This window comes from Schistocerca cancellata, chromosome 4 (genome assembly GCF_023864275.1).
Source record: "Schistocerca cancellata isolate TAMUIC-IGC-003103 chromosome 4, iqSchCanc2.1, whole genome shotgun sequence".
NCBI lineage: Eukaryota > Metazoa > Arthropoda > Insecta > Orthoptera > Acrididae > Schistocerca > Schistocerca cancellata.
Genome location: NC_064629.1, coordinates 597,696,421 through 597,723,811, shown reverse-complemented (window position 1 = coordinate 597,723,811; position 27,391 = coordinate 597,696,421). Strand labels below are relative to the sequence as shown.

At 44.1% G+C, this 27,391-nt stretch overlaps 1 protein-coding gene across 1 annotated transcript in view; it reads left to right on the top strand.

Moving 5' to 3' along the window:
• LOC126183278 (uncharacterized) overlaps positions 1-27,391 on the top strand; it is a 292,135-nt gene that overhangs the window by 63,834 nt on the left and 200,910 nt on the right. Inside the window, exon 2 of the mRNA XM_049925101.1 lies at positions 4,595-4,682. The gene's annotated coding sequence lies outside the window, so the exon portion shown is untranslated. The remainder of the gene's footprint in view (positions 1-4,594; positions 4,683-27,391) is intronic.

Genomic DNA, 27,391 nt, shown 5'->3' with positions numbered 1-27,391 from the left:
CCGCTCGGCCACTCTGGCCGGCAAGTCCGCGATCAGCCGCATTCAGTTTCTGACGTGAACTGGTTCATGCTTGAAGTGTTAAGCAGACGTCCCACCTTTCAGTTATTGCTTCGGACGAATTTATAGCAAAAAAATGGCTCTGAGCACTATCGGACATAACATCTCAGGTCATCAGTCCTCTAGACTTAGAACTACTTAAACCTAAGTACATCACACACACCCATGCCCGAGGCAGGATTCTAACATGCGACCGTAGCAGCAGCGCGGTTCCGAACTGAAGCGCCTAGAACCGCTCGGCCACAACGGCCGGCGATTTTATAGCAGATGGATGATTGTGTGTGTTCTAGAACGTTGTTAACCGCCCACGCAGTTAGCTCTGATCTTCACTTGAGCCTTCAGAAACAAAGCAGTGAAAATGGTATACAGAATCTTGAAAAAATGGCGTAGAAAGTATGTTCGTACAATATTACGTATTACGCTGTGAGTTTGTGTAATTATCATCTTCCTGCCTTACCAGATAACCACGTCGAATTTACAATCTCTTTCAAAGTGTGAACCGAATATTTGCCAGGCATCATTCAGTATGGCACACAGCAACTTATTTTTCCCAGTTCAACACTTCAATCACCAACATGTTTAACCAAAGTTCTCCTGAAGGTCAATTTCACGACCCAAACTGAAACGAGGTCATGACATTTTATTTGATGCTCTAGGTAAGGTTCATATCTACTTAAGTATCCTGTAGTATGGATTATTGATGGCAGCCTCCTGAGTTTTCCTGGTATCTCATCAGTCGGTTTCAACGTAGATCAGGAAGGAATCCTTATTTCGATAACTTTATGGTAGTGGCTACACAAAAGTACTCTCCCAATTAAACAATGTAAGTAAAGTTCTCTCCTTAACATAAAGAAGAGGTGGTAGCTTCTCGTCCTTCCAACGAATATTTAAGCAGAAACTTACTTGGAGAGTAGGTAATATATTTTGAAGACTTTTATGACATATCAGTCAAAGGTGCTTTTAAATTGTTAAGCCTGTAGTGGCACCATTGGCTGGTGATAAACCCGGTGCTTTACACTCTATTTATGGACTTAATTTGACTTTATACTGTTAATCCAATATTTTATCAACATATCAAGTACAGTTGACGTTAAAGATGCGAAGAATCACCAAAGATTCAATTTCTCATAGTTGTCTTACTTTTTAATTCACACTGTACCATTCTAAAATTGAAAGAATCTGGAAGATTTCTTGGTCACACATTGGTTAATGATTTGGATGTCTCATCTAAATATTACAACATAACATCCATCAGCATAAGATTGAGCTTCTGAATACTGAGAACTGTGAAGGTGCTGACACTTTACAGTAGCTTCGTTCGTACCAGGCTAGCAAATAACTGTATTGTATGCAGATTAGCACAACCTTCAGATAACAGTGCGCCACATGTACTCTGGATTGCGGGGCGCACAGGAAGAGCATTTTTATGTAGTATTTGTGAAGGGGGTGCAAACTACCATTGTGTGTCTAGTAACAAGACCTCTAAATATTAACAACGATCGAAATAGTATGTTACTTGATCTGTGACAAGATTGTGCAGGAGTCACGTATGAAGAGCGCATTTCCAATCGAAGAGCTAGTTAGTGGATAGCAGTGACAGAGACACTTCTTAGTGTTTCCTAAATGATATAGTAAGTCGGCAATTTTTGCTCTTTGTGGAGTACAGCAACGTGTATGTTAAATAAGTTCTAGAGGCGCTATATCGCAAGAGACAGTTTATAATCTTCGTCCGGCCATTCCAATGTAGGTTTTCCGATATTTCTCTAGATGGCTCAAGCAAAATGCGTGGATGGTTGCTTTGAAAAGGGCACACCAGATTTCCCTTCACATCCTATTGCGGCCCGGTGACATGGCGCACCTTAGTTTGGGAACATGGAGTCCACGAATTGCTGCAAATGGTCTCCAAGTAGCCGAAGATAGCCATTTCCAGACAATGATCGGTTCAGCTGGACCAATGAACCCAGTCTATTTCACAGCCCCCACGATTAAGAAGCCACCACCATGTGCACAGTGTCTTGAAATCTTGGGTCCATGGATTCGTGGGGTCTGCGTCACACTCGAACCTTACCGTCAGCTATTATCAACTGAAACTGGGACTCATGTGACCACTTCGCGGTTTTCCAGTCTTCTAGGATCCAACAGATATGATCACGAGATGAGGAGAGGCGTTGCAGGCGAACAAAGCCACTCGCAAAGGTCGTATGCTGCCATAGCCAATTACGCCAGATTTCGCCGCACTGTCCTAACGGATACGTTCTTCTTATGTCCCACATTGATTTCCGCAGTTATTTCACGAAGTGCTGCTTGTCTGTTAGCACTGACAACCCTGAACAAACGCCGTTGCTCTCAGTCGTTAAGTGAAAGCCGTCGGCCACTGTGTTGTCCATGGTGAGAGGTAGTGCATGAAATTTGATATTTTCGGCACTCTGGACACTGGATCTCGTAATATTGAATTGCCTAACGATTTACGGAATAGAATGTCCCTTGCGTCTAGCTGCAGCTACCATTCCACGATCAAAGTCTGTTAATTCCCGTCGTGCAGCCATAATCACGTCGGAAACCTTTTCACATGAATCAGCTGAGTACGAATGACAGCTCCACCAATGCACAGCCCTTTTTACACCTTGTATATGCGATACTGCTGCCATATGTACGTGTGCATATCGCTATTAAATTACTTTTCACCTTATTTTACACGCAAGCAACCTTCCGGTATTCACTACCGCAAACCTACACATATTGTGGTGTCTGACCATCTGAAATTAAGTGTGAAGCTGTATCTACGTTTGAAAGTAATTTTAAAGTATGTTAGACATTCCTCTCTTAACACTTTCATTCATAACCTTTTTCGGCGATACACTTTTTAGTTTGTGTCCGAAAGTCCATCATCCCGCGTTTAGTTGCTACTTATGTGTTTGGCAGTTAGATTTACTTGGTTTTGTTGAAAATTGATCTAAATTTGAGACTGCACTGTGGTGTTCGTTGCTTTAGCTGTTAGCACCACAAGATTAATCTATCCTTTTTATGCTGAATCTGTTCTTAGTTCTGGCATATTGACGTGAAACACTTGTTCAATATCCATAGGAAGGAGACGTCCTTAGTATCTATGGCAGTGGATGACTGATGAGTGCGTATGGCATTGTGGTGGCGTTTGTTATTGATGAAGAAAATGGGAGGGTGAAACCCGGTACCGACAAATGGCCTGCTTCTTTCGAGGAACCAAGCTGAATGCACCTTTCCAACTGGCGAATCATTTTCAGCAATTGCCATTTGCTCCCTCCGTGAAACCGAGGAGAGATTTGGAATTTAACTGAAGACATTTGCGCGAAGACTGGTCATAAGTAACTCGACGCCACTACACATCCTCCCCTTGTTAGCATGTTACTGGAAGCGAAAATGTGCTCGGGCTGTACGATTTGAACAGACCACCTCAGAGTTGACTCCGAACAAGGGTACGTTACAGGCGTCTGTTGCGGAGGGGCACTACAGGTGACCCGAAAGTATGTTAACATTTGAAAATGCATTAATTCACTGAATAATGTCGGTAGAGGTGAAACTTGACACACATGCCTGAAATGGCGTGGTTTTATTGAAATCAAAAAGAGAGCAAAAACCGGCCAATAAATGGCGCTAGACAGCGGGGTGCTGCTTTTCAGATTGTCAACGTGACGGGTGCGAGGTCTGCCGATATCTTACAGATACGCATCATTCCTAGCCGGGCTGATAAACACTTGCTGAAAGGCGGAACTTTCATGCAGGATCGCGCTCCACCCCATATTGCTATACGTGTGGAAGACCTCTTGCGCACCTCGTTTGGTTAGGATCGCGTGCTGAGCTGCCGCTTCAGTCGTACTTGACCTCAATCCTTGTGCTTATTGGTTGTACCTGAAGTCGCAAGTCTATCGCGATCGCCCGATCTGATAGGGATGCTAAAAGACAATTTCCGATGGCAATTTGTCACCTTAACTAGTGATATGTTGTACAGTGCTGTTAACATTGTCTCTTAGCTACAGTTATTGTTGATGAATGACGGTCGACACGTTGAGTATTTGTTACAAAAGAGTAATATCTTTGCTAAAAATCAGTTTTCTGTATCATATGAAGCGCCGTCTGTTGGTCATTTTGTGCACGTTTTTGGTTTCAGTAAAACCCCATGTCATTTCAAGCATGTGTGTCAATTTGCACTTCTCTACACACATTATTCCGTGAAGTTCGAATTTTCAATTTTTACCGGACTCCTCTGTCATCCTGCAAATGGACTATAGTTGTTTTATATTCTCACTCAGAGTAGCATTCTGCGTACTCATTATCTGTTCCACGCTGTTAAATTCGTCTATTTCTTTTGCTGAGTGGGTTCGCCTGTTGCATTTATCGATCTATCCCATCACATAATTTCATAAATTTTGTCAGTTTCAAATTGTCCATGCACAGCTTCTGCAGGTTTCCTACAACTATTAGTTTCTGCATTACTAGATTCAGTCTCTGTCAAAATTCCTTTGTGAGTCTATTAAGTAGTTGTTGTTCATTGTACTTACAGCTTGCACCACCGCCTCGGCTACCGTCGTCAGTGTCAGCGTGTCGTCGACGAGGGATGACCGGCCTGGTGGACCACCCCTTCCTTCGTCGTAAGATCTTCGAAACATCACTCAACGTCACTGTTTTGAGACTGATCTTGTTCAGTAGTTTAACTACGTATTCCGCTTCCCACTATTCACTACTCGAGAAATTGCACGCGAAAGTGAGGAACTTCATTTCAGAGAGTATCTGCTACGTTTACTCGACCACAGTTCTGTGAAGTGGAAGAGTATTGCCCTAGTTGTTCACGCACAGGTGACGTAGTACCTATTCATTACGAGGATGGTAGGCAGCTCGTGAAGCAAGAGCTCGGACGAGACGACCTAGATGTGTTAATCTGCGACTGTGAAAACACACATGCACTGGACTTTGTCAACAGGCTAAGCAAAATGTTGCCATCTCCAGTCTGTGAACATTTTACTGTGCATTTGTGCAGCCCTAGAAGGTGATCCCATAACACAGATTATGACAAGCAAGGATCTGCTTGATGATACCGGAGGCGTGCTTCTTCTCGTCGTCATCGCATACAAACTGGTGCTCTCGTTTCGGAGTACGATTTCCAACACATTGTAATGAATGGTGTGTTCTAAAAAACAGCATTTTTACGCCGTTGCCTGTTGCGTCGAATATGGCCACCTATTCTGTATTGCAGGCCGGGCAAGTCTGCCGCTCGCCTTTTTGCACGACGCATTAATGTCCAACTTCATGTCGCGTTCTAACGGTTTCGCTTTGTGGAATGTCTTATTTCAATAAATAATAAATAAATTTCAATTTTACATCAGTCTTTCTTAATAACCCTATATTTTATTAACTGCCTCCGTAACCATGGTCACTACCGTACACTTTTGCGGTGACGCTCGACTCAGATGTAGCCGGCTCGAATCCTGGTGATGGAAGATATTTTCATCGCTGGTATTCGGTCACCGTGGGGAGGAGAGGTGGGGCGTACAGCTGCGGATCGCCAGACTTTGCGCCATTGCCGTAGGTCAAATTCCAAACTCTCCTCCGTGTATCCTGGAGTGAGGGCATGTGACACTTGATGGGGATCTGTCCGTCGGTTGACGACTTTAAGCTATTCTGTCCCTTTGGTGCTATTTGATAATGAGTTGTCTATGTGGCGGCACCGGGTTTGTCACTCTTTTCACACACTACGCTGTAAAAGCAGTCGGACCTGGTAGTGTAGCGATAAAGCGCTTGACTGGAAACAGAGGTCGCGGGATCGAATCCCGGTCGGACCTTAAATTTTTCAGTCTGCGTTTTAAATTAGACTTCACCTCTTCACGATGTGAGGTATCGATAGAAACGACACGTGGTTCGGATTCCACGTTAAGATGCAGGTCCAGGTGGATAACTGGGGCAGGTTAGGGACACAAGTCGCCGAAGTGGCGTCAGTGGCGTCCAGTTGAAAGACTTACACCAGCCCCGTGAGCCATACGAAACTACTACTTCTGTACAAGCGCTCCTCAAGACACTTAGCACTGCGCATCAGGTTGGAGAAAGGCAACGACAAACCACATTTAGTAGGACCTTGCCCAGGACAGCGGCGCGGCATTCCCACGTCTGTCTCCAACGCTCATTTCTCGAGTATGGGAGCGTTGTGGACTAAGTTTTGTTAATTATCAAGGTAATTCAGTGTTCACACACATTATCTTTGAAATATTTAGTTTCAAACCTTCTATTTTTTTTGTATGCGGTAGATCCCTCGACCTGCGCTACAAAGGCGTGGGTCAGCTATTCACGACACACGAGAAACTGCCACTCAGGTGGCAGAGCACGTATGGAATGTACAGTGTTTTTTATGTTAGCGATAACTCAAACTCCGTGATGATGATCTACCAACCGAGAAAAACATTATTGAAACCTATCGAATTTCAAATATAGAAAGTGAAAAATATAAAATGAATAATATGTCACTTGTTAATTACGGAAGCGTTAGCGGTATCCCTGAACTCGCCTCTAGTGTCCTCTAAACTCGCAAGGTAGAATGTGCCAGGAAGTATTTACAGCAGACATCTGAAGTTGCCCCAACGGCACTCTGGGTGCGTGCACTCCTGCCTTGTGCACCAAATGTAGAGAGAGGTGGCAGATAGTGGTGAAAAGGAAAAGGATGGTTGCAGTACAGTCGCCATATCAACATGACGACAATACTGACTCCAAAAAATACCTAAATCTTATGTAAGACAACGCACGTAGATTAAACAACAAAGGGCTTTCAATTAGTAATCTAACATTTTTCTGAAAGCAGGTTGGGTTTATTCAGATTTCCAATACACCATATTATTCCCCACTCTTTTGGCTACAAAACCATACTTTTGAGAATAATCTCCGTTCAATGCGACGGCCTCACGCCATCTTACTGGGAGGGCCTGTATGTCCGCGTGGTACCACGCTACTGGTCGACGCCGTAGCCAGCGTCTTGCTGCTTCATTATCCTCCCCATCATCCACATACTGCTTCCCGCGGAGTCAATCCTTCATTGAGCAAAGCATATGAAAGTCGGAAGAAGTTAGAGAGACGAGGAAGAACAGTCCAACGAAGTTTTTTGAGCTCATCTGTCTGGTGCACAAACTTCTGTATGGCCTCTCGTTGACACTGAGAAATAGTTTGCATTTTTGTGGCTACGAACAGCTGAAGTCGATACAGGAGTCAAAGTTGTGTGCTGTCGGACGGCACGTGGGAGGTGGGATAGGTGTGCGCGACCTTGTTGTGATGATGACAGACGCCCCGCTCAACGACTCAGCGTGCTTTTGTTCACTGCCAAGTCTCCGTACACATTCTGTAAGCGCCTGTGAATGTCTGCGATTCCCTTGTTTTCCGCCAAAATAAACAAAGTGAGAGCTGTCTGCTTCGAACGCGCCTCCATTACAGGCACCATTACGTTTCTACATCCATACTCCGCAAGCCACCTGACGGTGTGTGGCGGAGGGTACCTTGAGTACATCTATCGGTTCTCCCTTCTATTCCAGTCTCGTATTGTTCGTGGAAAGAAAGATTGTCGGTATGCCTCTGCGTGGGCTCTTAATCTCTTGATTTTATCCTCATGGTCTCTTATGCTTGACGTATAGCGCCGCCATCCATCGGAACTTCACTAAACTGTAGGGGTTGAAGCGGAAAATACTCCATGATGTCCTGCAACAGATTCCACATTTTTTCAATCGAAATTGACTGAGGAAAAATGTGTTGCATTACTGATTTAACTCCCCTCGTATTTAATATCCTACCACCCAATCATACGGCAGAAAACACTCATTGGAACGCCTTTACTACAACCACAATGATTATATCATGTGTCTGAATTGAGTTGTCAAAGAGGTTCCAAGACTTCAAATGACACAAGACTCATTTCAGCTAATTTCCCAGACAAATATCACTTTTGATTGGTGATTCACCCTATTACTTCCAGCCTTGATAGACCCGCGGCGTAGAGCTTCACGTTAGGGCTTTTGATCTCATTTCTCGAATTTACAAGACTTCTATAAACTATCTCAAGAGAACTGCATAACAAGCTCGTTAATTTATTTCAGTGTCTAGTTCAGCACATTCATGCAGTCATTACTTTTTCATTTTTCTGTTACGAAATTTACTAAGTCCCACCAGGATTCCCGTTCATTAGATTTTAACCTTTATAGCTCTAGAAATTTGGCTGTATCAAGAACCTGTGTTCCATATAGCCCATATATTGTAATATCAAAATGTATAGATACTTACGAACATCATGTCTCACTGTTTTATGCCTGTATGTAACGTTTTCTGCAATAAATAAGATACATAATTCTCGTTATTTTATTGTCATAAGCTGTTGAACTTACTGAAATTATTGCCTTGGCAGAAGGGTAAAAAAGAAAAGTTTCAAATAAAATCTGGTCGTGGAGGCGAGCTGCAGAGTTAGTTGTGTTGTTGCATCATTGTGCTAAAATTCAGTTTTATTCATATCGCCAGTCGTCTCACTCGTACTCCACTTTCGAATAGCGCAGTAATAGGGGAAGTCAGATAGCCACTTCGATGCCGTGAGTGCACACTTCCTGGACAGGCCTAGGTATGAGTAACAGACGTGAATGGAATTAATGAAATAAAATGCTCGTATTGCATTAATGGCCGGGAGTCTCCACCTGGGGGAAATTCGGCCGCCAAGTTACAAGTCTTTTCAGTTGATGCCATTTTGGACGGCTTGCGTTTCGATGATAACACAACACTCCGTCCCCGAGTGGAGAAAATCTCCGACCCGGCGGGTAGTCGAACCCGGTCCCACTAAATGGCGGTCAGACGCGCTCGGCACTCAGCTAAGGAGGCGGACATAGAATTAATAATCGGGTGTGTCGACTGGCTGCAACATCTACACAGTGGTTGTACTAAAATTCAAAAAGGTCTTAATTTGATAGCACTCAAATACGCTGACGATATGCTGCTACTACTGCTACTACATATTTCTCTCGTGAGTGGGCTACGGAACTAGTTCGAGGAACTTGCCTGATAACTTTTTCTATATTATGCGGCAAAACTGTTTCCCGTACTGAAAGTAACGTTTGTGCAGTTTCCCCCGCTGGTATCGGGCGAATGAAAACTTCTGCTGCTGCCAGCCAACTGCCTCTGTTTCCACAGCTCACACACCAGAGAAATATTGAATAACAAGGACTGTGGATGTAGCTTCCAAAAATACAATCTCGGATCCAGGTGAAAGGTCTATCAGAAAATTCTAGATAATTGTGATCCTATGTTAAGGATCGAAACTTTCTGTCCAGTCTCTTGTGGATCAATACGGTGTTGAAACTGAAAGTAGGAGATCGAAAACAGGTATAATAAACCCTGCTTCAAAATATTCATTCAGTCCTGTGTGATTGTACTGTTATCTGGACCACAGTTCCACACAAACTAGTAAATGGATGAGAGATACGCTCTCATGGCACTGAAGTATAGTTTGACTGCTAACAGGATAATGTCCGCCCACATATTGTCAACGTTTTTTTTTTTTTTATTACGCTGCAAACGTTTCGCTAGGAAATATGGATCTCTGAAGTAAGACATTCGTGTCCGTCAATTTGCTTCGGACCTAGAGATGCACGCCTAGGTACAATCATGGTTACGTAGGCAACTGCAGACATTTTTTCAGGAAGGCAGTGGGCGCCTTGTCTCACAGTGGGGTAAATATATGAACAGTTACGGCGATTGGTTTTCAAATAATAAACAGTTTACTTACTTTTCTCCATCTGTCTCGTTTTCCTTTAACTGCCCTTTATAATTTCGTGCTAACCATCTGTAATGTTCATTGTGGGTACAATGCAGACACAAATATTACTTTCAGAAGCGACAACGGTAGTTAAATATTTGCAGCGATAGACAGAAGTATAAACAGTGACCTGATGTGGCGCTCACCCTTTTCGTGATTAATACCGGGGTGGGCAACGGTCGGAGCGCGAGGCGTGGAATGGCGACGCCCCAAAATATTCTCCGTCTCCTTCTGCGCAGAACACGCATCACGCAGCCGCGTTGGACACTAAGCAGACTGACTTCCTTTCTAACGTGCAGTATGCTGTAGAATTGGCGTTTTCGTGCCTTTCCTCGCGCGTCTAATAGTACCCCGTGACTGAAGTGCGCAGTTCCTTTCTGTTCATAATGAAGAGTAAATAAACGTGTGCACGGAATTAAGGCCTGTCTTATTAACGTCCATCTGTTGCGCTTTATGTTCTTAGTGATAACTCTTCTTTTATATTGTTCCTCGAAGGCTGAGGAGTAGGGGCCGTTCTTTCAGACCGTCTTGAAAATCCATACTAGCGCTCCTTCTGTTGTTCCTCTCTGGTATCAGCTTAGAACCCTACTCTAGCGGCATGAAGGCGCCGCCTCCTCGTACCGGGATTGCGGATATGCCGAGCCAACAATTTGTCCGCCCACCTATTGCTGGAGCGTAGTGTGTATTCTAGGCTCGAACAAGACGGGTCTAAAAAAAAAAAATATTTTTTCTCGCTTGATGCGTTCTAATAGAAGACACATGTCAACAAGCAGATTTCATTTTCTAAATTTCAAAAAAGGATCCAACACAGCGTTGCATTTTCGACTGATAATAAAGATACTTGTACGGTGCATCTTTACCAATATGCGAATGATTCAGGGCTGTTGGCTAATTGAACAGTCTTGTCTTTGCTTATTTATCGTATGGTGTACGCTGCAATACGTATTTATTCGTATGACAAAGTCAGCGTAGTTCCTATGCACATGTACATATTATGTACCAAACTTAATTGCAAATTAATGTCCAAGCATTGGATATACTCAGTCGGATCTGTTGCTGCAAGAAAATAAATGAAGGGTTCCTTGCGGACCCGATTTGGACATTGTTCCCGCCATGTGTCAGGTTGTTTGCTTTTCGGCTCCACAGTCATACAGAGGGCAGCGACAGTTGTGCCATGGCCAGTACGTATTGGGTTTAATGTCGTCCATACTTCGCGTGGTTGATTGAAACCAGGAGGCTTTTCTGTTATCGTGCAACTTCGACATTGTGGTGGGCAGTGCTCTTTCCAGTGCTGTTTCCGAACATTGTGAACGTCAGAGTTCATCAGTTCTTTAGCAGTGACTAATGCTGGTCTTCTTGATGTTGGTCTTCTGTGATCCAGATCTTTTACGTCGTTGCGTATTGATAGCTGAGGGTTTTTAATTTTGTGGTACTTTCCAAGGAGAGCATTTTTATACCTTTCTCCGGTGGTTGTCTATGGCTCAACGGGGGCAGCCATGCAGTGGGTGTGGATTTTATTGTGCCGCTAATCGTGTTTATATGCGAGCTATTAGCCCATACAGGGGCGCAGTATTCAGCCACTGATTAGGCGAACCCAACTACTGATATGTGAAGCCTTGGAGTCTAAAGAGGTGCTGCACAGTTTATGGATGATAGTCCTTGTCCTTATTTTACTTGAGGTTTTTGTCAGGTGCTGCTTTAAGAGAGCGACCTATCTACTTGACTACTAAATATTTTGGGGTAGTTATGGTTGAGACCTTTCTCTTCAAAGTTTACAGTACGCACTCCTCTCGCTGAGCGGTTACAAAGGTGAAAGCACGATATTTCTACCTTCTTTGCGTTAGGCTGAAGTCTCTGTTTGTGAAGGTTGTCACTCAGCAGCTTTAAGTTGGAGGTCAAGGTGTCGTCAGTGGCCTTGAATGACTCGTGTTGTGCGGCTATATCCCAGTCATCTGTGTAACCGAACATCCTGAATTGTGTGTTTGACGTATCGGAAATACAAGGGCAAGAACCGAGCACTGAAGCAGCCCGTTGTTATTTTGGCGCAAGTTCAGTTCTCCACACGAGGACATTATCAGCGAGATGGGTGGTACGGCTGCACGGAATTGCCCGAATTAGTTTGTAAAACAGCCCGTGTATCCAGACTGTCTTAAGCTAAACTTAAATCTGTGAAAGCAATCAATCTTTTTTTTCTTCTTTACGTGTGTTGTCTCTATATGAGTTGTTACGGATAGCACCAGGTCTATAAAGCTTAGAGTAGGCCGAAATCCTGCTACATTGTGTGGGATTCATTTCAGTCTTTTTGAGCTCAGTCTGTTGTATAAGAGCCTCTTAAGAAGCATATGTATGATGCGGAGCAATGGAATTGGCTTACAGGTCTTGGGTGATAGCTTCATTTATCCCAGCTTAAACGGGGCCATTATCTTCGACTTTTGATTTTTATAAAACTGTGCAAACCAATTTTTGAGGTACTTCCCATAGTGAGAAAGTAATTACAGATGCACTCTGGTGGCCTCTGACGCCTTACCTGCGTTTAGTCTTAAGCACTTCTACTCTCGTGTGTAAACTGCATGAGTGGGGCTGTTACCCATTTTTATCCATAACTTGCTATTACTTCGACGATTCTGAGTCCGGATAGTTTAGACTCAAAGCAACCAATACGAACAGGAAACTGAGGTCCCTCAGGAGTCGGTTCTGAGCATAACCTTCTGTCACGCAATCATCATAGACTGCACAGTAGTTCTGTGATTTTATACTGCTTTGATTTTATCCCAGCATTTGCGTAAATTGTTGATATGTAATTTTTACGCAATGTTGATTCATCTGGTGTATTTTGATTTAATGTCCATTATAATTATCAGGGCTGTTATGCCGTGGTCGGCTGATGAATTCTGTGTCGATTCCCAACGTTTCGTCTCCGACTGCGGGAGACACCTTCAAGGGGGTCCGTCGATCGATGGAAGGTCCAACACACCCACTGGCTCGCTACTCGCTGCCGCTAGATTCCGTGTCCGCGCGCTCCCGCGCCGCGGCGTGACGTCACGTGTTTTGAAAACGTCAGTGCAACTGGCCGCTGTCCGTCGCCGTCGATCGCCGTTGCCATCACCCAGTAGTGGACGGGTGGTACACATCTTCTTTAACACCGGCATCCATATGCCGTTTAATTTCACGCCCTCCTCCTTTCAGTTGAAATTATTTGGGTGTTTAGCGATTTCGATTGCCTCCCTGTACAGCCTTTCGTAATATCCGCTTGTGGCCGATAGTACTTGCGTCTCCTCGAAACGAATATTGTGGTTCCCTGGCTGGAAAGCATGCTCCGCAACAGCTGATCGTTCCGTTTCTCCTCTTCTACAATTTCCCTTGTGCTCTTCCAAACGTTTAGAAACAGTTCTTTTAGTGGTACCCACATAAACATCACCACAGCTGCATGGGATCCAGCTTTTTCCAATGGTTTGCGAACGTCCTTGGCAGGCTTAAGGTATTCCTGTATCTTCCTGGTGGGCTTGTAAATTACGGTAATATTCCGCTTCGTCAAGATCCTCCCTATTCTTTCCGTTACATTTTTAACAAACGGCAGGAAAACCTTAGATTTTGCTGTAGCCTGTACGTCAGTATGATTTCTGCGTGGCTGCCTTGAGGCTTCCCCACGGTATAATGCAGTAGTCTATCAATTTTATCCCAGTCACCGCTGCACAGTTTATTACTGATCGTAATATGGAGAGACATTAACTTACAGTTTGTGCTTGCCAAGTCCCGTCGGGTCTGCTGAATGCGTTCTCGTAGTAAGGCTTCCTCGGAAGAATCGACGGCGTAACAGCCCGGATAATTATAATGGACATGATATTTCCGGCCGTGAAAGTCTACATTGTAGTATCAGACGCCTCTACGGGGAGGAGGGGGAGCGTATGTTGACAACGTCTAGTAGACAGAAGTAGTAGTTTGATAATTTGCTACCTAATCAGACTGTTCGGCATTTAGACGTTTCCTGGACCGTTATCAACTTGTCCAAACGTTCGTTATCTGACGATGAGACATCTGTGCTTGCCAAGGGAGGAAATTTTGCTGCTAGTCCGCGGTTTGTGCCCGCGGAAGAAATTATAGCAAGTGTAGAAGAAGGAATTCGCAGTGTGGATTCTGTAACAGCTGAAGAAATACGTATAGAAACAGTGAGAATATTAGCCAATGCAAAACCGCCGAAAAGTAATATAACTGTGGGTGAGAGAAGAGCTTTAAAACTCCTGAATGACGACGATAGTATTTTGGTTCTCCCGGCTGACAAAGGAAGCGTAACGGTGGTTATGGATGTGGTCGACTATCAGAGTAAAATTACTTATCTACTGGATCCGCAAGCATATAGGAAGCTGAATAAGGACCCCACTAACAACGTTCTCAGAACTGCGTCGCGGTTAATAAAAAAGTCCTCCATTGAAGTGAGTGTACAGAAAGGTCTCTGCAATTCTGTTGCGCTACCACCGAGGCTTTATGGATTGCCCAAAATTCATAAAGAAAATGTGCCGTTAAGACCGATACTAAGTGCTATTGGTTCGCCCACCTACTCGTTAGCCAAGTTTTCGACTACGCTGTTAAAACCACATGTGGGCCGTTAGGGCTCTTATATAAAGAATTCGACACATTTCATCAGCAGATTGAATGGCATAGTGGTCCAGCCGGAGAACATATTGGTCAGCTTCGATGTGGTATCGCTGTTTACCATGGTTCCAGTTAATGATGTATTGGAACAACTGGATCGAATTTTTCCTGCCGATATTTCAGAACTGTTTAAGTGTAGTTTGACGACCACATACTTCAAGTGGAATGAACAGTTTTATGAGCAAACGGATGGCGTGGCTATGGGAAGCCCCCTAAGTCCCGTAATTGCAAACTTCTTTATGGAGAAATTCGAAGAACAGGCCTTAGGTACTGCCAGCAAAAAACCAAATGTATGGTTCCGATACGTGGATGACACGTTTGTGCTTTGGAGACATGGTAGGGAGGAACTAAGCCGGTTCCACGAACATCTGAACAGTATAAACTCGAGAATTCAGTTTACGATGGAGGAGGAGGTAGACGGCAAATTACATTTCCTCGATGTGCTTGTTTTTAGAAACGAAAATAGTAGTTTGGGCCACTCAGTATACCGCAAACCCACGCACACGAACCGTTATTTGCACCGGGATTCGAACCACCACCCACAACAGAAGCGGGGTGTTATCAAGACGTTAGCGGACAGGGCTAGAAATATTTGTGAACCTGAGTTGCTCGACGCTGAGATGGAACATCTCCACAATGCACTAATGAAGAACGGATATTCGTCCGCCGAAATAAAACGTGCGTTGAGGCAGCCACGCCGAAATCATACTGACGTACAGGCTACAGCAAAATCTAAGGTTTTCCTGCCGTTTGTTAAAAATGTAACGGAAAGAATAGGGAGGATCTTGACGAAGCGGAATATTACCGTAATTTACAAGCCCACCAGGAAGATACAGGAATACCTTAAGCCTGCCAAGGACGCTCGCAAACCATTGGAAAAAGCTGGATCCCATGCAGCTGTGGTGATGTTTATGTGGGTACCACTAAAAGAACTGTTTCTAAACGTTTGGAAGAGCACAAGGGAAATTGTAGAAGAGGAGAAACGGAACGATCAGCTGTTGCGGAGCATGCTTTCCAGCCAGGGAACCACAATATTCGTTTCGAGGAGACGCAAGTACTATCGGCCACAAGCGGATATTACGAAAGGCTGTACAGGGAGGCAATCGAAATCGCTAAACACCCAAATAATTTCAACTGAAAGGAGGAGGGCGTGAAATTAAACGGCATATGGATGCCGGTGTTAAAGAAGATGTGTACCACCCGTCCACTACTGGGTGATGGCAACGGCGATCGACGGCGACGGACAGCGGCCAGTTGCACTGACGTTTTCAAAACACGTGACGTCACGCCGCGGCAGTCAGTAGCGAGCCAGTGGATGTGTTGGACTTCCATCAAGCTACTGACCTCCTTGAAGATGTCTCCCGCAGTCGGAGACGTAACGTTGGGAATCGACACACGTCAACCGACCATGGCATAACAGCCCGGATAATTATAGTGGACATGATATTTCCGGCCGTGAAAGTCTACATTTTAGTATTTTGATTTAAGCAATGTTTGTGCAGGAAGCCTTTGAGAATAGGGTTTGTAAGTTCGTGAAGAGGAATATTGCTTTCAATGAATGCTTTACATAGATCCTTGTTAAACCGACATGTTTTGGTTATCTTCGGACAAATCCCTGCTACAGCAACTTCGTGTTGTCAGAAGATGTTTCGTGGTCCTTTCTTCTGCGTTCTAGCAATATGAAGACTTGTCTTGATATACTGGTCTACACACATCAAAAAAAGTTTTGCATCACCTCGGTTCCGAGAGTTTCGGAACCTGTACAGAAAATTGGAATTGATACCAACATAAACATAATTTCCGCCCTTTTTATTGCTCATGAAAATTACACACAGCGTGTTGTATCACCGTACAGCAAGACCTTCAGTGCTGGTGGTCCAGATTGCTGTACACACCGGTACCTCTAATACCCAGTAGCATGTCCTCTTGCATTGATGCATGCCTGTATTTGTCGTGGCATACTATCCACAAGTTCATCTATGCACTGTTGGTCCAGATTGTCCCACTCCTCAATGGTGATTCAGCGTAGATACCTCAGAGTTGTTGGTGGGTCATGCCGTCCATAAACAGCCCTTTTCAATCTATACCAGGCATGTTCAATTGGGTTTATGTCTGGAGAACATGCTGGCCACTATAATCGAGCAATGTCATTATCCTGAAGGAAGTCAGTCACAAGATGTGCACGATGGGGGCGCGGATTGTCGTCGATGAAGACGACTGCCTCGCCAATATGCTGCTGATATGATTGTGCACTGTTGGTTGGAAGATGGCATTCACGTATCGGACAGCCGTTATGGCCCATTCCATGGCCACCAGCGGCGTACGTCGGCCCCACATAATGCCACCCCAAAACATCAGGGAACCTCCACATTGCTGCACTCGCTGGACAGTGTGTCTAAGGCGTTGTGCCTGACCGGGTTGCCTCCAAACACGTTCCGACGATTGTCTGGTTGAAGGCATATGCGACACTCGTCGGTGAAGAGAACGTGATGCCCATCCTGAGCGGTCCATTGGGCATGCTGTTGGACCCATCTGCACCGCGCTGCATGGTGTCGTGGTTGCAAAGATGGACCTCGCCATGGACGTCGGGAGTGAAGTTGCGCATCATGCAGCCTATTGCGCACAGTTTGGGTCGTAACACGATGTCCTGTGGCTGCACGAAAAGCATTATTCAACATGGTGGCACTCCTGTAAGGGTTCCTCAGAGCCATAACCCGTAGGTAGCGGTCATCCACTGCAGTAATAGTAGCCTTTGGGCGGCCAGAGCGAGGCATGTCGCAAACAGTTCGTGTCTCCTCCATGTCTGAACAACATCGCCTTGATTGCCTGGACACTTCCCTTGTTGAGAGCCCTTCGTGGCACAAAGTAACAATGCGGACGCGATCGAACCGTGTTATTAACCGTCTAGGTAAGGTTGAACTACAGACAACGTTCCTGGTGGAATGACTGGAAATGATCGGCTATCGGACCCCTTCCGTCTAATAGGCGCTGCTCATGCATGGTTGTTTTACATCTTTGGGCGGGTGTGTCTGTTACACAATATCCACAGTCAACGTCTATCTTCCCGAGTTCCGGGAACCGGGGTGATGCAATACTTTCTTGATGTGTGTATTTGAAACTTTTTTGGCGCAAAACGTTTTTCTCGCAAACTCAGCAATATAAAACAGTTCCGTCGTATGTAAATGTTAGAGGATGGTCAGCTATGCACGAAACGACGTTTGTTTCGGGCGGCATGGCGCACAACACTCTACACGTCTTAAACCGTTCAACTTTGTACAAGTAAATAGAAAGCTAAAGTGAAATAATGGACGTGCGACTAAAAGCTTGCGTAGTTTAATTATTGCCGACGCGTATGGTATTACAGCGGAGGGGATTAACCGGGGGCGCAGGCGCAGCAGCATTGGCTCTGCCTGCCTGTTCCTGTCCCTCTGCTGTAATGATTTCGACATGCAGTGGCCTTCGGATAGCGATTGCAAGCAGTTTTACGTCGCGGTCAATCTGTGAGACATCAAAACTAGATCGAGTCAGAATGTGTGAATTCCTAAGGGACTAAACTACTCAATTCATCGGTCCCTAGACGTACACACTACCTAAACTAACTTACGCGTAGAACAATACACATACCCATGCCCGAGGGAGGACTCGAACCTCCGGCGGGAGGGGCCTCGCAATCCGTGATATGGCGCCTCAAACCGCGCGGCCACACCGCGCGTTGATCGATCCAGAGACCGCCCGTCTAAATTTCTAAAATATTGTAAACATAAAGCGAAAATATGCATCGTCACGAATTTCTAGTTAAAATACGCATTAACCAGTGAAAAGGAGCCAAATGTGCAAATGTGTATGCAACATGCAAATGCATATAATCCGGTCTCTATTCATTATCTTCCAACGAGGTGAAATTCCGCTGATTATACGCTTCATAATTTTAAAGAACTAATCTGCTTTGAAGGAAAAATGTAACGCTAATAAAAACGTTAAACTTTCGTCGCAGGAGTGGACAGTATTCAGCAGAAACGAGGGACGTGTTGAAATCATTTAAAGACGTAGCGGTTTGGACAAAGGACTAATGGTATTTGACTGGTTGTCATGAACTGTTTCTCGCATATGATTTCGTACATGATTGCAAGAAGGTAGGAAGTGAAGATTTCTCTGTAGTGGTGCAGAAAAATTTGATTTAATCACACAATGAATTATTTTGAAGAACGAAAAAATTATATATTGCAAGAAAATTGTAGTGTCCACTTTTTTGCAACCCATCCAGAAGTTATACTAGTATTGTCGAGTTTCCGAAGAACTACAAAATCGAATTAATGCCAAAAATGGGAGTCAAAATAACTCAAAAGCTGTAAAAAAAATGGATAACCAAAATCATCAGTTTTTGTAATTTCGCTATTTGAAAAGGGTTTCGAAAGATGCAGACAACAAAGATACTTGCAGGTAAATATACAAGTGTATTCGGAAAGTAAGTTCCGATCGGCCACGGAAAGGAAGCCACTGTGAAAAAAAAGTTTTATTTGCGACAGCTAAAACTTGCAGCTACTTAATCTACGTAGTCTCCGATCCTAGTTAGACATTTGTCGTAGCGTTGTACCAACGCTCATCATAGAAGGCAGCAGCCAGTGCTTTCCGCTAAGTCTCTACTCTGGTCTACAGCTCGTTGTCTGTGCCAAAATGTTGTCTTCATAGCCAGCGATTCATGTGAACAGAGCTGAAACTCGGAGGGAGCCAGTTATTTTACGGGCTGTATTGTGGGTGACCTAACACTTCCTATCGAAAACGCTGCAGGAGCATCTTCATTGTGTCTGCAGAATGCGGCTGAGAATTGTCTAGAAGAAGGAAACACATGAAAGTTATGTTGTGTGGGCTGCATAGTTTCGGGCGATATTTCTCACCAGGCCCTCTTACTTTGCGGGAGACGCCAACGGGCGTACCACTGACACTGCCCAACGCTTCTGTGCAAAGCTTCATAGGATTTTCATAGTGGCTTCCATTTCTCGACCGATCGGAACTTACTTTCCGAATAGCCCTCATATTTAATGTACGACACATTATTCAAATAATATTGTAAACAAATTAGCTATAATTGTCTAACATACGTACCGTAAATGTTTCAGTTGTATTATTATCATTTTTCCTTTAACGTTTAAGTGACAGAAACATCTACCGCAGTGATAGAAACGAACGTATATCATGTATTGATCTTGTCTTTATCCCTTACATGGGGAGCGGAGGGGAGAAAAAGCTATGTCCGTCACATAGACTGCAGTGGTGAGTGGAACTATAATGGTAGAATAAACTCTGTCTGCTTTGCATAGTGATATTACCTGTACGCTGTGTTTCTTACCAAGCATCAGTACGAAAGAAGTAGTGACGGACGGGCGTAACGAATGCGCAAATGTTTCGTGAAAGTGCTTGATGACATGTTCGTGGTAAAATGTACGTATTAGTTTTCAAAATCTGTACGCGATGGCATTCTTGATTATTTTGCTTACTTCATTCCATACCAGGATACTAACCATTCAATACGTACTGTAATAGCTTGTATAGTTTTATTGTTATTTGATATGTAACGTTGTCAGTGGGAATACACAAAAAACTAGCAGTCTGAAGTTGTCAGACTACTAATGATTCAGAAAAGAAGAGCCCATCGATTAGGAATAGTTCCACTGGTAATTTCTGAAGACAACTACCTTCGCAAGGCAAGATGATAGAAACAGAACCAACGTTACTATCCAACCGTCTACTCTTCCCATCTAGATTCCAGACGTGACCCACGTTTGTCCCTAGTGGTGGTATTGTTACCAAAAACAGAGTAATCAAATAATTGATTGCCTACTCGCTTAAGCTCGAAGCATCTAGGAAAGACTTCGTTTTTGAATATGAACTGTAATTTGTTGAAGGAAACTAATACACAATTTAGAAAATTTGGCAGCTTAATTTTTTCTGAGTTGAAAATAAACAAGTAAAAATGATTTTTATCGACATAAAACACATGAAAAACCTTTCAACATTAACTCTGGACGATTTCGCCAGTTTGATTCCTTGATTGCCTGTATGGAAGCTATTAAAAACTAATAGTTCGTGGACCCTATTACCGGATTGGTACTGGAACTTCGTAACCTATTATTCGTAAAAAAGTGGTTTGGCCCACTTCTAATTTCTGTTTTCTTTTGTACTGAAGGGAAACGTTCTTTAAATGTGGATTTGTGGAAGGTAATGTCCGTAACAGAGTACCTGTTAATACCCAGTTACAAGATCAGCTGACTGTTTCTGAAGTTTCTCTCTGATTGTTTCAATACATAGGACAGTGCCACGAAGCTTTATGAAATAAAACAAGTTTTCGAAATAACTACAAGTATATGGGACTTAATTTTGCTGGAAGCAGCGTCATAGTACGGCTCCCGCGTTTGAGGTCCTTATCAAGCAGGCGTGACAGCTGACACCGTACGAATTTAGTAACGTGTTGCTGGGATCGTAAAAGCACTGTACAAATCATACCAGTGTGTAACAGAAATGCTCTGCAGATATAAGTGGAGATTATTGTTCGCGAGAAACCCTGTGAGGTAAATTACGGAAACTAGTGTTTGAGGTAGACTTTGCAATAGTCCTTTTGGGCTCATCGTGTATGTAGGTTTGGGTTACAAGAATGGGGGAGATTTAGTCCCATACAGAGGCCTAATGGCACTTTCCTCTCGATCTACACGCTAAAGGAAAGTCGCTAATATTGGTAACAAATACCTTTCACCATTCAGTAAGGTAATCTCTGCGCTAACTTGAGAAACGGGGAAGTAATCCACACTCAGATCAAATAATGACCGTTGATCTGTTAAGAGAGATGGTAGAGTGCGGGGTAGTAATGAAAAATAAAGCAGGCCTATTGATCAAGTGGGTCATTTGCTGCATTATGTTTATGTTGATTCCTGCAGCATTGTGAAACTGCACTGTGACGGGAGGCTTTCAGAGTGTACTATGACTGCAGACATGTCCCTACAAACAAAAAAGTAATTGCGTAACTTTACTTTTCGAGGTGATAATTCGCACATGCCTATACCTGAGTAGGTTTTGAGGCAGTCTTCCACGCTCGTTTAGACGAATGCTTAGGTGGTCCGAAATCGCCCCTTAAAAATGCGATTGACAAACAGTTAAAATATAACATACATAACAAAGTTAACACTCTGCAACAAATTTAAAATAAAATATATATAAAAACTCTCAAGCCATTAAAACAGTGGGCCTCGTACGTCGGGATGGTGCGAGAACTTAAGAAAACGAGCATTTTGTCGTCGGATGATGCAGCTCTTTCATTTATTCTTGATTAATGATGATTATAACTTTGCATCATTGCGAGACTGCTGGAAGTGCTGTAGACTACTATCTTGAAGACCTCGTAGCGTGGTATCATACATTTTAGGCCAGATAGCGATCCTGTTGTTAAGTCAGTGGTCGATCTTGTACAGTCTTATAACAAACATGTCCCGCGTATTGCAAAAACATCTCCAAAGCCTAGTGATTCGGTTTGTCAGGCCTTCAGCTGTCGCCTGTTCACATTTCCAATATGGCAAGTTACGAATTTGTCTTTTCCTGTGTTTTGATAATAGAATATTTATTAAATGTGGTGCGTATTTTTTTATTTAAGAGATTTCATCTCGGATGTTTAATTGCAAGTGCAAATTCAGGCACTCTGTAGCGCAGTTTTCATTTCTTCTGAACAGCCAGCTACACAGCTCGTTAAGGCATCAGCGTCCGTGGATGACACGTCAGGAGGGTAGTAACTTGTAGGTTTCTGTCTGCTTTTATAGTTTACTACTTCATTTAGTTTTTTTAGCATAGGTAGGATGTGTGCATGCTCCGTGCGGACGCAGGAGGAACTGGGTGCAGTTCGCGAACAGCTGAACATGGTTTTGGCTACAGTTGGCCGCCTCCATGCTGCTGCCTCGGGTTGTAGCAGTGGAGGAGAATCTGACGCGTCGCATGGGACTTCTCAGGTGTCGCTTGTTCCTCCCACGGGCTGTGCTGCTGAGGCAACTCCTTAATGTACACGGCGCGGTGGATCCGTCCCCACAGCAGGGTGAGTGGCGGGTGGTAGCGTTCGCGTTACTCGAGGCGGAGGACCAGTATGGAGGCTTGCCGTCTTGCGTCGCCTGTTCGCCCAGTGAGTGAACGTGTGGCCGTTCCTTCAGCAGTGCCCGAGCAGACACACGGTGGCAAGAGTTTGCTAGTTATCGTGAGCTCCAACATCAGGCGTGTTATGGAGCCCCTTGGGCAGATAGCATTCAGGGCTGGAAGTAAAGCCAATGTGCGCTCGATATGCTTGCCGGGGTGAGTCATCCGAGGTGTAGAAGAGGCCCTGCCTGCGACTGTCAATATAGTGGAGGATATAGTCGTCTGCAAGCTGTGGCTCACGTTGGTGCCAACGGCGCCTGTCGCTTGGGTTCTGAGGCCATCCTCAGTTCATATGTGCGGCTGGCGGAAGTGATGAACGCTGCTGGCCTCGCGTGTGGGGTGCAAGCAGAGCTCACAGTTTGCATCATTGTTCAGAGCTGACCGGGTTTCTTTGGTTTAGAGTCTAGTGGATGGTCTCATCCAAAGCCTTCATCGACTCTGACATTCTTGGGAGGAGATTTCTAGACCTGCGTTATCGGGTGGGGAATTTTAGGTCAGGGATGTACTACCCTAAGGAAGCAGCTGCTCGGGTAGTAGAGTACTTGTGGAGTGTATATGACGGTTTTTTTAGGCTAGGCGATAGTTTGAGGTACTCTGAACACCCGCCAGTCGATAAGCTCGTATTGAAATCAGACCGTGTTCAGAGAAAAGACATTTCGACTGTCAAAATTTTATCAGTAAACTATCGAAGTGTTCGTAACAGCCCCCAAATTTAGTGCTCTCCAGGGAACGTCTCGTGCTCAAATTATTCTTGGGACCGAGAGCTGCCTGGAACCTGAAGCAGAAAGCTCTGAGATATTTAGCGAGTCATGGGACGTATATCGGGGGGAGAGAGAGAGAGAGAGAGAGAGAGAGAGAGAGAGAGAGAGAGAGAGAGAGAGACTAGACGCCATATGGGGGTGGGGGTTCATTGCGCTGTATTGAGATCGAAATTGAGTGTGACTTTGAAGTTACCTGGTCGCGTATAACAAGTCTGGGTGAAACCAGATTAATTGTTGGATATTTTTACCGCTCACCCGATTCCGCTATGACAGTTCTAGAATCATTCAAAGGAAGTTTACGGTCAGTAATGAGTAAATACCAAGATCATGCAATAATAGTTGGAGGCGACATTAAACTACAGAGTAAAGAATAGGGCGTCTATGGGTTAATTGCGGGGGTTACAGTGGGTCAGTCTTGCAAAGTACTTTTGCTCTCGTTTTCCGAAAACTGTCTTGAGCAACTAGTTTGGCAGCGCACATGCATTGAAAATATCTCAGACCTTGTAGTTCCAAATAGGCCGGACATTGGCGGCGTCAGTATAGAGACGGGGATTGGTGCTAATGAAGTCATCACAGCGACTATGCTTACTACATTTAATAAGTAGGTCAAGAAGGCAAAGAGAATGTTTCTGCTAGGAAGAGTAGATAAGTAATTCTTAGCATCTCAGTTAGACAATGAATTTACGTGTATGATGGACATAGAGGAATTACGGGCAATGTTTAAAGATATTGTAAATCGTGCTCGGAGAAGTGTGTGCCAAATAAGTGGATTAAGGTCGGAGAAGACCCACCGTGGTTTAACAACGAAGTTCGGAAAATGCCGAGGAAGCAAAAGCTGTTGCACTCTCGGGTCAAAAGAGAATGTACAAATGGCGACAGGCAAAGGTTAGTAGAGATTCATGTGTTTGTGAATAGATCTATGCGCGAAGCATACAGCTAGTGTCGCCATACCTTAGCAAAAGATCGGGCCTAGAACCCGAGAAAATTCTGGTCCTATGTAAAATCGCGAGATGGGACTAAAGCTTCCATCCAGATACTCGTTGAGCAGACTGGTGTGGCAGAAGAAGATAGCAAAACGAAAACCGAAGTTTTAAATTTCACATTTAAGAAAGGGTTCACGCAGGAGAATCGTACAAATTAACGTTCTTTGACCATCGCACAGTGTCCCGTATGGACGACATATTAATAAGCATCCATGGCGTAGAAAAACAACTGAAAGAGTTGAAAACGAATAAGTCGCCAGTTCCGGATGGAATCCCAGTTCGGTTTTACTGGGCGTACTCGACGGCATTGGCCCCTTAGTTTGCAATGATCGTGAATCTTTCGCCCAGTGCAAAGTCCCAAGCGAGTGGAGGAAACCGTAGGTGACCCTTGTAATGAGAAAATTAAGAGAACGTACTCGCGAAATTACAGACCGAAATTGGATGAAGGGCAACAGGCAGATTATACATTTCTAGATGTCCGAAATGTGACAAGGTGCCCCACTGCGCATATTTTAGGTTCCAAGATATGTTAGTGGCTCGAAGACTTTTTAAGTAATGGAACCCAGTACGTCGTCCTCTCATCATTGACAAAGATGTCTTTAGGAGTGCCCTAGGGGAGTGCGACAGGACCGCCATTATTTTCTATATACACAAGTGATCTGCTGATTTTTGCTGATGGTGCTGTTGTGTACGAGAAGGTGCAGAAGTTGAGTGACTGTAGAAGGATACAAGAGGACGTAAACAAAATGTCTAGTTGGTATGATGAATGGCAGCTAGCTCTAAATGTAGATAAATGTCAGTTAATACGGATGAGCGCAGAAAAAACAAACCCGTAATGTTCGGATACAGCATTAGTATTGTGTTGCCTGACACAGTCCTGTCGTTTAAATATCTAGGCGTAATTGTTGCAAAGTAATATAGAATGGAACGAGCACGTGAGGATTGTGGTAGGGAAGGCGAATGCTCGACTTCGATTTATTGGGAGAATTTTGGGAAAGTGTAGTCCATCCGTAAAGGAGACAACATATAGGACGCCAGTGTGACCTATTCTAGAGTACTGCTCTAGTGTTTGGGCTCCCCACCAGGTCGGATTAAAGGAAGGCATCGAAGCAATTCAGAGACGGGCTGCTAGATTTGTTACCGGTAGCTTAGAACAACACGCAAGTGTTACGGAGATGCTTCGCGAACTCAAATGGGAATCCCTGGAGGGAAGGTGACGTCTTTTCGAGGAAAGCTATTGAGAAAATTTAGAGAACCGGATTTTTAGGCTGCATGCGGAACTATTCTACTGCCGCGAACATTCCTTTCGCGTAAAGACCACGGAGGTAAGGTACGAGAAATTAGGTCTCATACCGAAGCATATAGGAAGTTGTTTTCCCCCGCTCTATTTGCGAGTGGAATAGGAAAGGAAATGATTAGTAGTGGTACCGGGTACCCTCCGCCGCGCACCTTACGGCGCTTGCGGAGTGTGTGAAGATGTAGATTCAGTGCTGCTCAGGTTGTGGTTTGTTTATGACCTGAGGTTCCATGATGTCCACGGATTCTACATTCAGAAACATGGTTCAGTTTGCATGTTAGTGGTATCACATTGTAAACGTTACCGAGACTTAAGTTACGATCTCAATGAAAATTCATTCACGAATGGGGCATTATGGATATAACGCGCTACTTCTCGTTATATTTGAACCTCGTGCCTGTTCGCAGCAGTGATCTCATTTTCTATACAGATCGCACAGTTCTGCTTTGCATGGGAAAACTATTGGTAAACCTAGTGTGTTCAGTATTTCACTTTTCCATATATTCTTAGCGTAGGAACACATAAGTTTCACGTCATTTCCAAAAACAGCATCGCACATTGTGAAGAAGAACGTTGAGTACGTCTTAGAGTTCTCTTACCGGTTGATATTTACCGGTTGATATTCAGCTGAGAGTTCCGTGCCTTCTTTTACATTCGCCACATATAACGAGACCGCGACAGCTTGAATATGCAAATTAAACAAAGGAGTGAGTTGGAATCGAATAAGCCATTGAAACTGGAAGCATAGGGTATCTAAGAGCGTTGGTTTATTTCTTCCAGATAATACGCTGCTTGACAAAGTGACGCATACGGTTGGGAGGGAGTGTGTGGTATTTTAGGACTTACAAAATCGAGTCGAATTCACAGAGAACTTTTGGCAGTATCACCCCATGGTTCAACATGAAGTTTCACCCCCTATGGCGTCGATGCGTGCACTGGTAAGGTTGGGAACGTTGTGATGAAGCCGTTGTATCCTCCCCTGACACTAGCTAGCCCACAGCTATTGTTAACAGGCCATTGATATCCCGGATACTGATAGTGGTGCGAAGTTTACGTCCGAGCTGGTATCTGACATGTTCTGTTGGGGGCAGAGCTAGGGATCTTGCTGGACACGAGAATACTTAAACATCACGGAGAACGTTCAGAGACGATCTATGTAAAAACCATGGATCACTAAAGGGATCAAAGTAAAAAACTGAAGTTCTATAGGATTGATGTTATAGCCAACCAATGAATATCATATCCAATAAAAATAATGCAGAAAGCTGCACAAAGTAATTCAGCCAGTGTAGTCTGGGGACATACCTCTGACTGCGGAGAATCACTTACGGGGTTCTCCAAGGCTCAGTCTTAGGTCTACTATTGTTCCTCATGCATGTAAACGATCTTCCATCTAATGTACAACAAGCAGAATTCTTTTTGCAAATGACATTAGTATAATAATCAGTCCAAACATACATACAGAAAAGGAAGAAATGGTAAACAGTGTTCTTAAAGATATCATTGACTGCTTTTCTGCGAATGGTCTCGCTTAATTTTAAGAAGAGAGAACACATTCAGTTCTGCACATCTAGGGATACTACACCAGTGATAAGTGTAACACACGATGAGGAAATAATAAATATGATGGAAACTTCAAAATTCTTAGGTGTCCTTACTGATCAGCATTTGCACTGTA